The following is a 9,571-nucleotide window of genomic DNA, read 5'->3' on the forward strand; positions in this document are numbered from 1 at the left end:
TAATAGTTAATTTTATTGCTGACATTGCATTTTGGGGTCATCAACATGCGGTGCCCACTCTGCCCCAAAAGTCAAACTCAGTCTATGCCTACAAGTAGCTTAGCTTAGCTTGCGCGTAAGGACTCCGAGAAGAAGAAAAAAAAAAAAAAATTCCAGGGGCGGAAACGGGCACCAGCAAGTAAAAAAGTAAAAGATATATTTTTTTTTTAATGTGAAGTAATTTCATTAATAAATAAATAGATAAATAAATAAATAAAAATAAAACCTTTTTTTTCTGCTGGTAAAAGTATGAAAAAAGTTTTCATACTTTTTTTTTTTTTTTTTTTTTTTTTTGTGGCGGGAATGGGCTTCCATATTCATATAAGCTTCCATATCATACCATAGAAGCCCATTCCCGCCACTAAAAAAATAAAATAAATAAAAATAAATAAATAAAAAAGTATGAAAACTTTTTTTTTTTTTCAACAAAACAAGAAGCCCATTTGCGCCAGCAGAAAAAAAAGTTTTATTTTTTTTAAAGACCAAATGTGAAGTAAGGTTGGCCAACCATGTTTTTTTGTGGCGGGAATGGGCTTCTATGGATATGGAAGCCCATTCCCGCCCCCCCCCCCAAAAAAGTATAACAATTTTTTTTTCCCCATAGAAGCCCATTCCCGCCACAAAAAAAAAAAAAAAAAAAAAAAAAGTATGAAAACTTTTCAGTGGCGGAAACAGGCACCAGCAAGTAAAATAAATAAATAAATACATTTTCCCCCCCCAAAAAAAATGTATGAAAACTTTCCAGTGGCGAAAACAGGCAACAGCAAGTTAAAAAAACAACTACAACAGGCGGAAATGGGCTTCTTGTTTTGTTGGGGGGGGGGGGGGGGGGGGGGGAATTCATACTTTGTTTTTTTGTTTTAAGTGGCGGGAATGGGCTTCCATAAGCTTCCATATTGCTTACGAGCCATCATTCACGTGATTTGCACACACTCCCCCCCTCCCTCCCGGGAGGTGTGCAAAGATCTATTAACAACCATGGCGGCTGCAAGCGCGAGTTTCGAGAATTCGTGGTCGCATTTTAACTGTAATAACTGTCTCCGTGGGAGACAAGTGCGGCAGCTGTATGGAGGCAAATCTACCTCCATACAGCTGTGGCCACACATTTGGAGGCGAAAATACCTAGAGGGAGCAAGAGAGTCTGGAGACGAGCCGCGCAGGGTACAGTGAGAGAGAGGCGGGCTCAGGGCTGCAGCCAGACTAGGGAGCGGGAACGTTAGACAGTAAAAAACCTTCCAGAAGCTTCCAAGTAAGTTGTCTAAGAAAAATAACAGTCCCTGATAATGTAAAGTTAGTCATTTACATTTTATTTTAATCTAGAAGGTGTTGGAGACGAGTCCAGTGCGTATTGAGTCAAGGAGAGGAACGTTTCCTGGTGAGTTTCCTATATGTGCTAAATTGAGTTAGTGTTTGACGTTCGCTAAACAATGTGGAAAAATCCACGCGTAAAATGTTTAAACCAGCCAGGACAATACTGGTATAGACAAAGATTTGTGATCAGAGTTCTGTTGTTATGTCAGTTATGTTAAAGAGTGGTGAAAAATAAAAAAAAAGTGTTTTAGCGAACTTTTCATTTTAGCATTAGCACATGAGTTGTGCTTGTAAAAGGAATAACGGTGTTGACTATATTCTAGTCCAATAAATATTCATTTTGTTTATTCAGGTAGCCCATTAGTGGTCTGTGTATTGTATAGTTTTGCACTTTGAGTAATGACGCTGCACGTTTCGTGCAGGCTGTATTTTTTCACATGGGGAGAAGGGTTACACAGTGCACTTCAATTTGGACTTCTTTTGAGTGGGCCAGGAGTTAGTTTTGTGTTTTACTGTTTTCAAGGCTTGGCCTATTTTAATTTCCAAACATGATATGTATGTTTCCTTAACTTCCTTATAAATTGTAAGCTACATATGACTTGTACCTCCCTGCACAGCAGGAATATTATTTTACTGCATTCACTGTGTAAATCTCACCAAAATAAAGCTAGTGTTGTGGAAAATAAGTGCTTATTGACTGTCAGTGTTCATTCTAAATTGTTGGAATCCTTTATTTATTTATTACTAAAAGTTTGTGTATCCGCCAACCAATACTAGTCTAAAATGTTTGTGAGTTTGTCAACTAATACATTTTAAATTGACTAAAATTAGGGCTGTCAAACGATAAAAAATTTTAATCGAGTTATTCACAGTTTAAAAATTAATCATAATTAATCGCGATTCAAACGAGCTCTAAAATATGCCATATTTTTCTGTAAATTATTGTTGGAATGGAAAGACTGACAAACATTTAACATACCGTACATAAGTACTTTATTTGTTTATTATAACAATAAATCCACAAGATGGCATTAACATTCTTTCAGTTAAAGGGATCCACGGATAGAAAGACTTGTAGTTCTTAAAATATTAAAATGACCATAACTTGTACTCAAGTTTAAGAAAAAGATCGTCTCCTGCTCCGCCCAAATGCATGATGAGAAGTTGGGCAACCATGACTGTCAGTGGTGGCTGCAAATGGTATACAGTGTGTTTTGCATTGTGTTCACTTAGGCGTTTTAAGAAAAAGAACGTTCTCTGCTCCGCCTAAATGCATGATGGGAAATTGGGCAACCATGACTTTTAGTAGTGGCTGCATGAGTATACAATGTGTTCTGCGTTGTGTTCGGTTAACCCTTTAACACCTAAGCCTATTTTGGCCGAATTTGCATGCATTTGATGTTGCCTTTATATTTCAAAGAAAAAATTGTTTACAATGGCCAAGTTGGGTCCCTTTTTTCAGGACACTTTGAACTTCATGTCCAAACTGTTGTTTTCCTCACTGAACAATTATAATTTACATTTTGGACCCAAAAAGACAAAAAAAAAATCCCAAAATCTTTTTTCAAAATTTGTAATGTTGATGTCCCATTGACAACCAAACATGCTCGACCAACCGTTTTGAAGCTTGATAATATTTATTCAACTTGTTAGGATAAACATTCAATAGAAAAAAATAAGATTGAACAGTTTTATGTTTGACAATTCAACACAAACAGGAGGTATGGTCGTAGGTGTTTTTGGCCTTTACACATACTATGGTCAAAACAGGTTATATACAGTGCAAAATAGTGAACAAAAAATTATACATATCTAACACAAAAAGGGTTTGGAGGATATCTCTTTGTGAAGTTAGGTGTTGTACCCATCACCTTATCAAAAGTACATATGTACATGCAATCAAGCTTCTCGAACACACATCTACATAAAAATTGAAAAGATTATAGTGAAGAAAAAATATATATAACATTGAAAAAAAGTATTTTAAAAAATATTGAAAAGTAGGTCAGTTCAATTCAAATTTTTCAGGCATGTGACCCAATATTTTTATTTTTTATTATTTTTTAACTCAATAAAGCTTCTTGAAAGGGTCATGGAGCTTCGTCACACACAACGTCACACAGCCTACCAACTCTTTCACTGACTCATCCAAAGAAAACAACGACAAATACGGCTCATCTTCTTCCTTGAGTTAATGAAATAATGCATTAGCTTGCGCTAAATGTAGTTTTAGATTCATTCTGCACGTTTCAAAGTCACTCGCTCAAACCAACCGGCCGTTGCTTGCTTCACATGCCTCCCTTTCATTAGTTGGCGCCTCGCTCGGAAATTTATTAAAAATTATCACATTCGGTTCGTCCTTCTTGACATCACAACTGCTCTTGGGTTATGTAGTCTTTTGTGCTGCTTTCGGTTTTGAAAAAGGACAAGAAATGATGGAAATATGGAGATAGATACATGGTCCATGCAGCGTTTTAATGCATATTTATGAGTGCACTAAAACTATAAAACTCAAATGACATGATCTCCTGTTTTTCTTGGTGGATTGACTTCTAATAAAAACTGGTGTGGACATAACTTCCGCACTTTCAAATGAGACCAACCAGCGGTACGTGGGTGAAGTAATTACAGTGTGACGAAGCTTCAAAGACGATATGTGTAAACGCATCGCTGCCGACACGCTCGGTGTTAAAGGGCTAAGCGTGTTAAGAAAAAGATTGTCGCTTGCTCCGCCCAAATGCATGATGGGAGGATGGGCAACGTGGTGGCTGCCAATAAAAGCCGCGGTCCAATGAATGCCTGTGTCCACTCACATTTCTCTGCTTTTTCGCTCTCAATGTGCTAAAACCGCGTCATTATAAACTGTTTGAGGCAATGCATGAATCGTGCATGCGTTAATTGTGTCAAATATTTTGACGTGATTTAAAAAATTACTGCCCAATAACGCGATAAATTTGACGGCCCTAACGAAAATATGACTAAGACTAATAAGTATTTTCGTCAACAAGACTAAGACTAAAATTAAAATGGCTGCCAAAAACAACACTGCTTAGAACACATCAGTACTATATGAATGGGATACCATACGCGGTGCCCAGACTGCCGTTAGTACTACATCCAGTTTTCTTTGGGTGGGCAGAGCGTGTCCGTGGGTGGGCATTGCCCCCCCGGTAACGCCCCTGTTATAAGTACTTGTTCGTGTGCCCCTTTTCAGGCTTGACAATCATTCACCTTTCGGCGAAATTCCCACATGAATTGTGTAGATCCGAGGAGAATTTTTTTTAAAGGGGGGTGGGTGGGGTCCTAATTCCATCTAACTACTAACGACATGTTTTATTGAAGTTGCTAAGCCTGTCGCGATATGCAATGAGTCCATTTGTCGCAAGATAAATAGAAATGAGAGCGATCATTTTCACAGCTGTGTTTTATCACCGCGTGCGTGTGTGTAGATGACATATGAGACTCCAGTTAATTTCACAGATGTTTATTGGTAATCAACACGCCATATAATTACAGTTCAGACATACATAATAGGGAAACACATGTTTATTACTGTGAACGTTAGCATTGCTACATTGAGACTAATGGGGGGAGACAACCTACTTTAGCCTGATATAATACATTGGCAGTCTTCTCCAAAATGCAAACTTGCAGTTAAAAGGTGACACTCCAAACATTAAAAATTGCTGGTTAACAGCATTTGCAACAACAACAACAAAACTCTTTAAGTGACACCACAAGGCAGTACGAAAAGTGTTTTTTTGCGTAGTTTGAAGCGGTTAGCGGTGTGGCGAACGTACTTCCGGTGTACATTTCAAAATAAAAGCACGTCACGTTCATATAAATAATGATTTCTGGAGTTAATTATTATAATGCCGTTATATATAAAAGTACACTATAATTATAATGCTAGAATTTTTGTTTTGTTTTGAATAATAATAATAATAATGTTGTAAAGGGAAGTTAGTGTTCTGATTCTGTTACATTCCATTCATTTGCAGTGGTAAATGCTATCAACATTTGACCTAATTGTTTGCGTGGTTATTGTTATTTACATGTTTATTTGTACTTTAGTAAAGTATTTAAGTGTTCCAAAATGTTTTTGTGAAGTAATAAGCGTCAACAAAAATTTCATCGCTAAGTATTAGTAATAGTCGACTAATTGGGAGAAAATTAGACGTTTGGGACAGCCCTATCGGAACATATTTCCGCTGCACCCTTCTCACCTTTTTAACCCCTGACCCATTTTCATGCCTGCCTTTTGATGCCGGTCTGTGCACGGCCCTGCCTCTCAGTAAGTTTTTGATGGCCAGCCTCCCGTTAGTAACCGGAGTTTTGTTTGCTTCTGTGTTTTTTGGATCTCCACAGTCTTGGTTTGTACTTTGTTTTTGTTTTTTGTTTTTTTTCGGTTGGCCTTAATGAAATCATTTTTGCACCGCCTGTCTGCCTTAAACTCCTTTTACCTGCATGTACTGTATGTCCTCACACAGACGATCCAACGTACGATAACGAGGGAGATGCGGATCATACAGGATCATTCCAACAAACCATGGGACAACCCAACGTACAGGAGAGAGGGCGGATATACCGAAGCGTTCCAACCTTCTACAACCTTTGGAAAGAGAGTCTGACCAACCCCAAGTGGCCTTAAACCAGACCCCGGTTCTACCTGGGCTGGCTGGCGGCCGACGCCACTCCGGACCTCCGCAGGTGCCATTCTGAAGCGTTCCAACATGCTCTTCAAAGCACTGGATGATCCAACGTCCGGGGGCGAAGGCGGGGCAGGTGCCATACCGAAGCGTTCCAACTTACTTCTACAACCTTTGGACAATCCAACGTCCGAGAACGAAGGTGGGGCAGGTGCCAACCGGAGCATTCCAACGAACCATTGGACGATCCACTGTTCGGGGGGCGAAGGCGGGGCAGGTGCCAACCGAAGCGTTCCTGCTTACTACTACCACCTTTGGACAGAGAGTCTGTCCAACCCCAAGTGGCCTTAAACCAGACCCCGGTTCTCCCCGGGCTGCCTGGCAGCCGACGCCACTCCGGACCTTCGCAGGTGAGTACAGATTCAGAGCAAGGGTTACTTCCCCGAGGCCAGCAGGAAGAGTTAACTGAGCTACCAGGACAAATCGGAGCCATGCCGAGCTCCGTAATAGCCCAAGTAGAACCTGAACAGGGCCCTGGAAATTGTATCCGCTGAATGGTGGCCAGACTCAATAGCTGTACCGGGCAAAAGGATCAAGTCACCTCTATATTGTTGCTGAGATTGCTTGGCTCAAATGGGTAAAAAGCTGCATATCCATTCTTTAAAAACTCCTTTCAATGAGCATGCAAACAATACTCATTCTAATGACAATATTTACAGAACGCCCGCCCGTGGCATTTTAGTCACGTCATTAATTATTTAACGAAACCAAATCGCTGATTTACACCTAGTAGAGGAAAGCTTATCCTGTCCCATGGATAAACTGTTCTTTTCCTCTTCAGTTATGAGCAGGATTTAAAAATGTTTGTGGAATCTATCGTCGTCAATGAGCTGGAGAAGCAACAGGCAGAGCAGATCTTCGTGTCAAACAAAGAATAACATTGAGAGTCCAACTGAATATAAAAAAGGGCTTTTTTCACCGCCACAAAAGCTTTGGGAGCAAAATGTTATAAGGGTGCAAAATTTGACAGAACACCGGTCTGTGAAAAAAAGATCCAAAACACACGGGTCCGTGGTGCAAAAAAGGTTGGGGACCCCTGCTCCATAGGCAGGCGGAACCAATTCAAATAGCTTGAAAAAGACGGACGTTCTTGCAAAAACACTTTCAAAACAAACCATTACAATGCCACTTTAATTAAACTAATATTCGAAGCAGCAAAATTTAATTTGAATCTTTTTTTCTAATCCAATACTCGAGTTAATCTATTGTTACAGCACTAATTCGACACCAGAAAATTAGCAGTCATTCTGTCCGATTTTTCGGGGCATTTACAGGTCACTTGCTGTTCATTTACAGGTCATTTCCTGTTGAATTTGAGTCACTACCAGGTCACTTCCTGTTCTGTAACACAAAATAAAGAGGAAGTGACCCATAAAATACCCCCAAATCAACAGGAAGTAACTGAAAATCAACAGGTAAATGGCCTTCAATGGCCCAAAATTAACTCATTGCCTGGCATTGGCTGCCAATGAACTGGGAGGGTGGCATTCGTTCATTCGCTGTCATCCCTCCCACTTCAAACGGATTGAACGTCTACTAGTGATAAACTCATTCCAATTCACAGCAGAAGCTTATTTTTCTGTTTATTAGTTGTTTGTAGAATATCCTAGAATGATTTCCTGACCAATGTATCGATAATCGTTGTATCGCCAGATCATCGTTATCGTGAGCTTTGTATCGCAAATCGTATCGAATCGTGAGGTAACAAGAGGTTCCCACTCCTAGGGTTCAGTATCTTGCTCAAGGACACTTGGGCAAGGCATCAGGGCTGAGAATTGAACCCACAACCTCTAGGTTGGGGGGGACAACTACTCTACCACTGAGCCACGCCACCCCAAGATACATTCCATTTTCTTGCATTCACTCGTATGATGAGAATTGGCGTTGTTATCGCTTTTTTTCTAGGCGAACGAGGTGAGAGCAAACAAACCAGTTCCTGCAAAAATCTATCCGCTGGAGAATCGCCTCAGGCAGAAAATCGAGAAAAAGGCCAAATCTATGATCCTCACAATGGAAAAGAAGCACGTCATCGCTGCATTGTTGAAGGGATTTGTTGGCAGCAAAGGGTAAAAAGCTGCATATCCATTCTTTAAAAACTCCTTTCACTGAGCATGCAAACAATAATCATTCAAATGACCATATTTACAGAACGCCTGCCCGTGGCATTTTAGTCACGTCATTAATTATTTAACGAAACCAAATCGCTGATTTACACCTAGTAGAGGAGAGCTTATCCTGTCCCATGGATAAACTGTTCTTTTCCTCTTCAGTTATCAGCAGGACTTAGAAATGTTCGTGGAATCGGTCGTCGTCAGTGAGCTGGAGAAGCAAGAGGAGGAGCGAATCTTCGAGTCAAGCAAAGAAAAACTCCTTAAGCTACTCCGGCAGAAACGGTACAAGCAGGCTTTCGAGAAGGTAACACACCACATATTTACCATCACGTCTACAAAATGGAATATTTTTGTGATACAGGACTAGGCATGTGCCGGCAGGGTATTTTGACGGTATGATAACCGTGAGGAAAAATACCGCGGTTTCACGGTATCACAGTATTGCAATTATAGCTCCAAAATCTGTTATTTTGAGATGGATGGGTTAAAAAAAAAAAAAAACTTTTTTTCAATTGAAGATTTTTAAAAATATTTTTCAGAACATATTTGCAAATTGGAACATGAATGTAAGGTCCAAATAAATGCAGGAATGAACAAAAAATATCAAATATTTTAAATCAAAATAAATAGAACTTATGGACTATATCCACAGCTCACGTTGCACAAGATTAGAGCAAGAACAAAATAATTCCTAGAAAAAAACTAACAAGATTTCTCAATAAAATTTTAAAAATATGTACTGCAGGACCACTGTGTCAACTCGAGTCTACATGTCCTGCCTTTGTGTTAAAAAGACAGAAGGAATTCATAAGGTAATAAGCAGGGGTGAAAGTGAGCCGGAACGCACCGGGACGAGACTGTAAGATGCGAATTCGATAAACATTTATATTTTTTATATTTGAGTGTCTATTCGATCAGGCACATAGTGGATTTGACATTTATTTTAATCTCCCCTTCGAGTTGGTAGAAAAAAAAAAAAAAAGCAAGTTTTCTCAATGTTCAAATAGTCTACGTATTTTCATGATCATTATAAATGCATTTACACAATGAAATAACGTTTTATAAGTTTTTAGTTTGTATATTGAATTTGAAAGGAAAATGTGTGTTTTGTTTTTGGCGAACTTTTTCATGGTGCTAACCTGTTGAAGCTCCTCACATGTGGAAAAATACAACGTTTTAAGATAATGGTGAGAGCTCTGCTGCGCCATGCCACTGCTGGCTGCATTTTTGGCGCATATAAAGTTGATGTTGACGTTTTCACACCACGGTAAACCAGTAACCGGCGCATACCTATATAGGAGGACACTGTCACACGTCAGAAAATGCGCACTTTTATGTCAAAATATTTTGTTTTTCTTGAATGGCATCTGCTGCTGCTGATGTATTTGACATATTTCGCTG

At 39.4% G+C, this 9,571-nt stretch overlaps 1 long non-coding RNA gene across 1 annotated transcript; it reads left to right on the forward strand.

The window, feature by feature from the left end:
• The first annotated feature begins 1,046 nt into the window (after window positions 1-1,046).
• LOC130915251 (uncharacterized) lies at window positions 1,047-6,245 on the forward strand. Its single transcript, XR_009063072.1, has 3 exons — window positions 1,047-1,288; window positions 1,360-1,414; window positions 5,841-6,245. It is a non-coding gene; the product is annotated as an uncharacterized LOC130915251 (long non-coding RNA).
• The last annotated feature ends 3,326 nt before the right edge of the window (window positions 6,246-9,571 follow it).

Source organism: Corythoichthys intestinalis, chromosome 4 (genome assembly GCF_030265065.1).
Source record: "Corythoichthys intestinalis isolate RoL2023-P3 chromosome 4, ASM3026506v1, whole genome shotgun sequence".
Lineage (NCBI taxonomy): Eukaryota > Metazoa > Chordata > Actinopteri > Syngnathiformes > Syngnathidae > Corythoichthys > Corythoichthys intestinalis.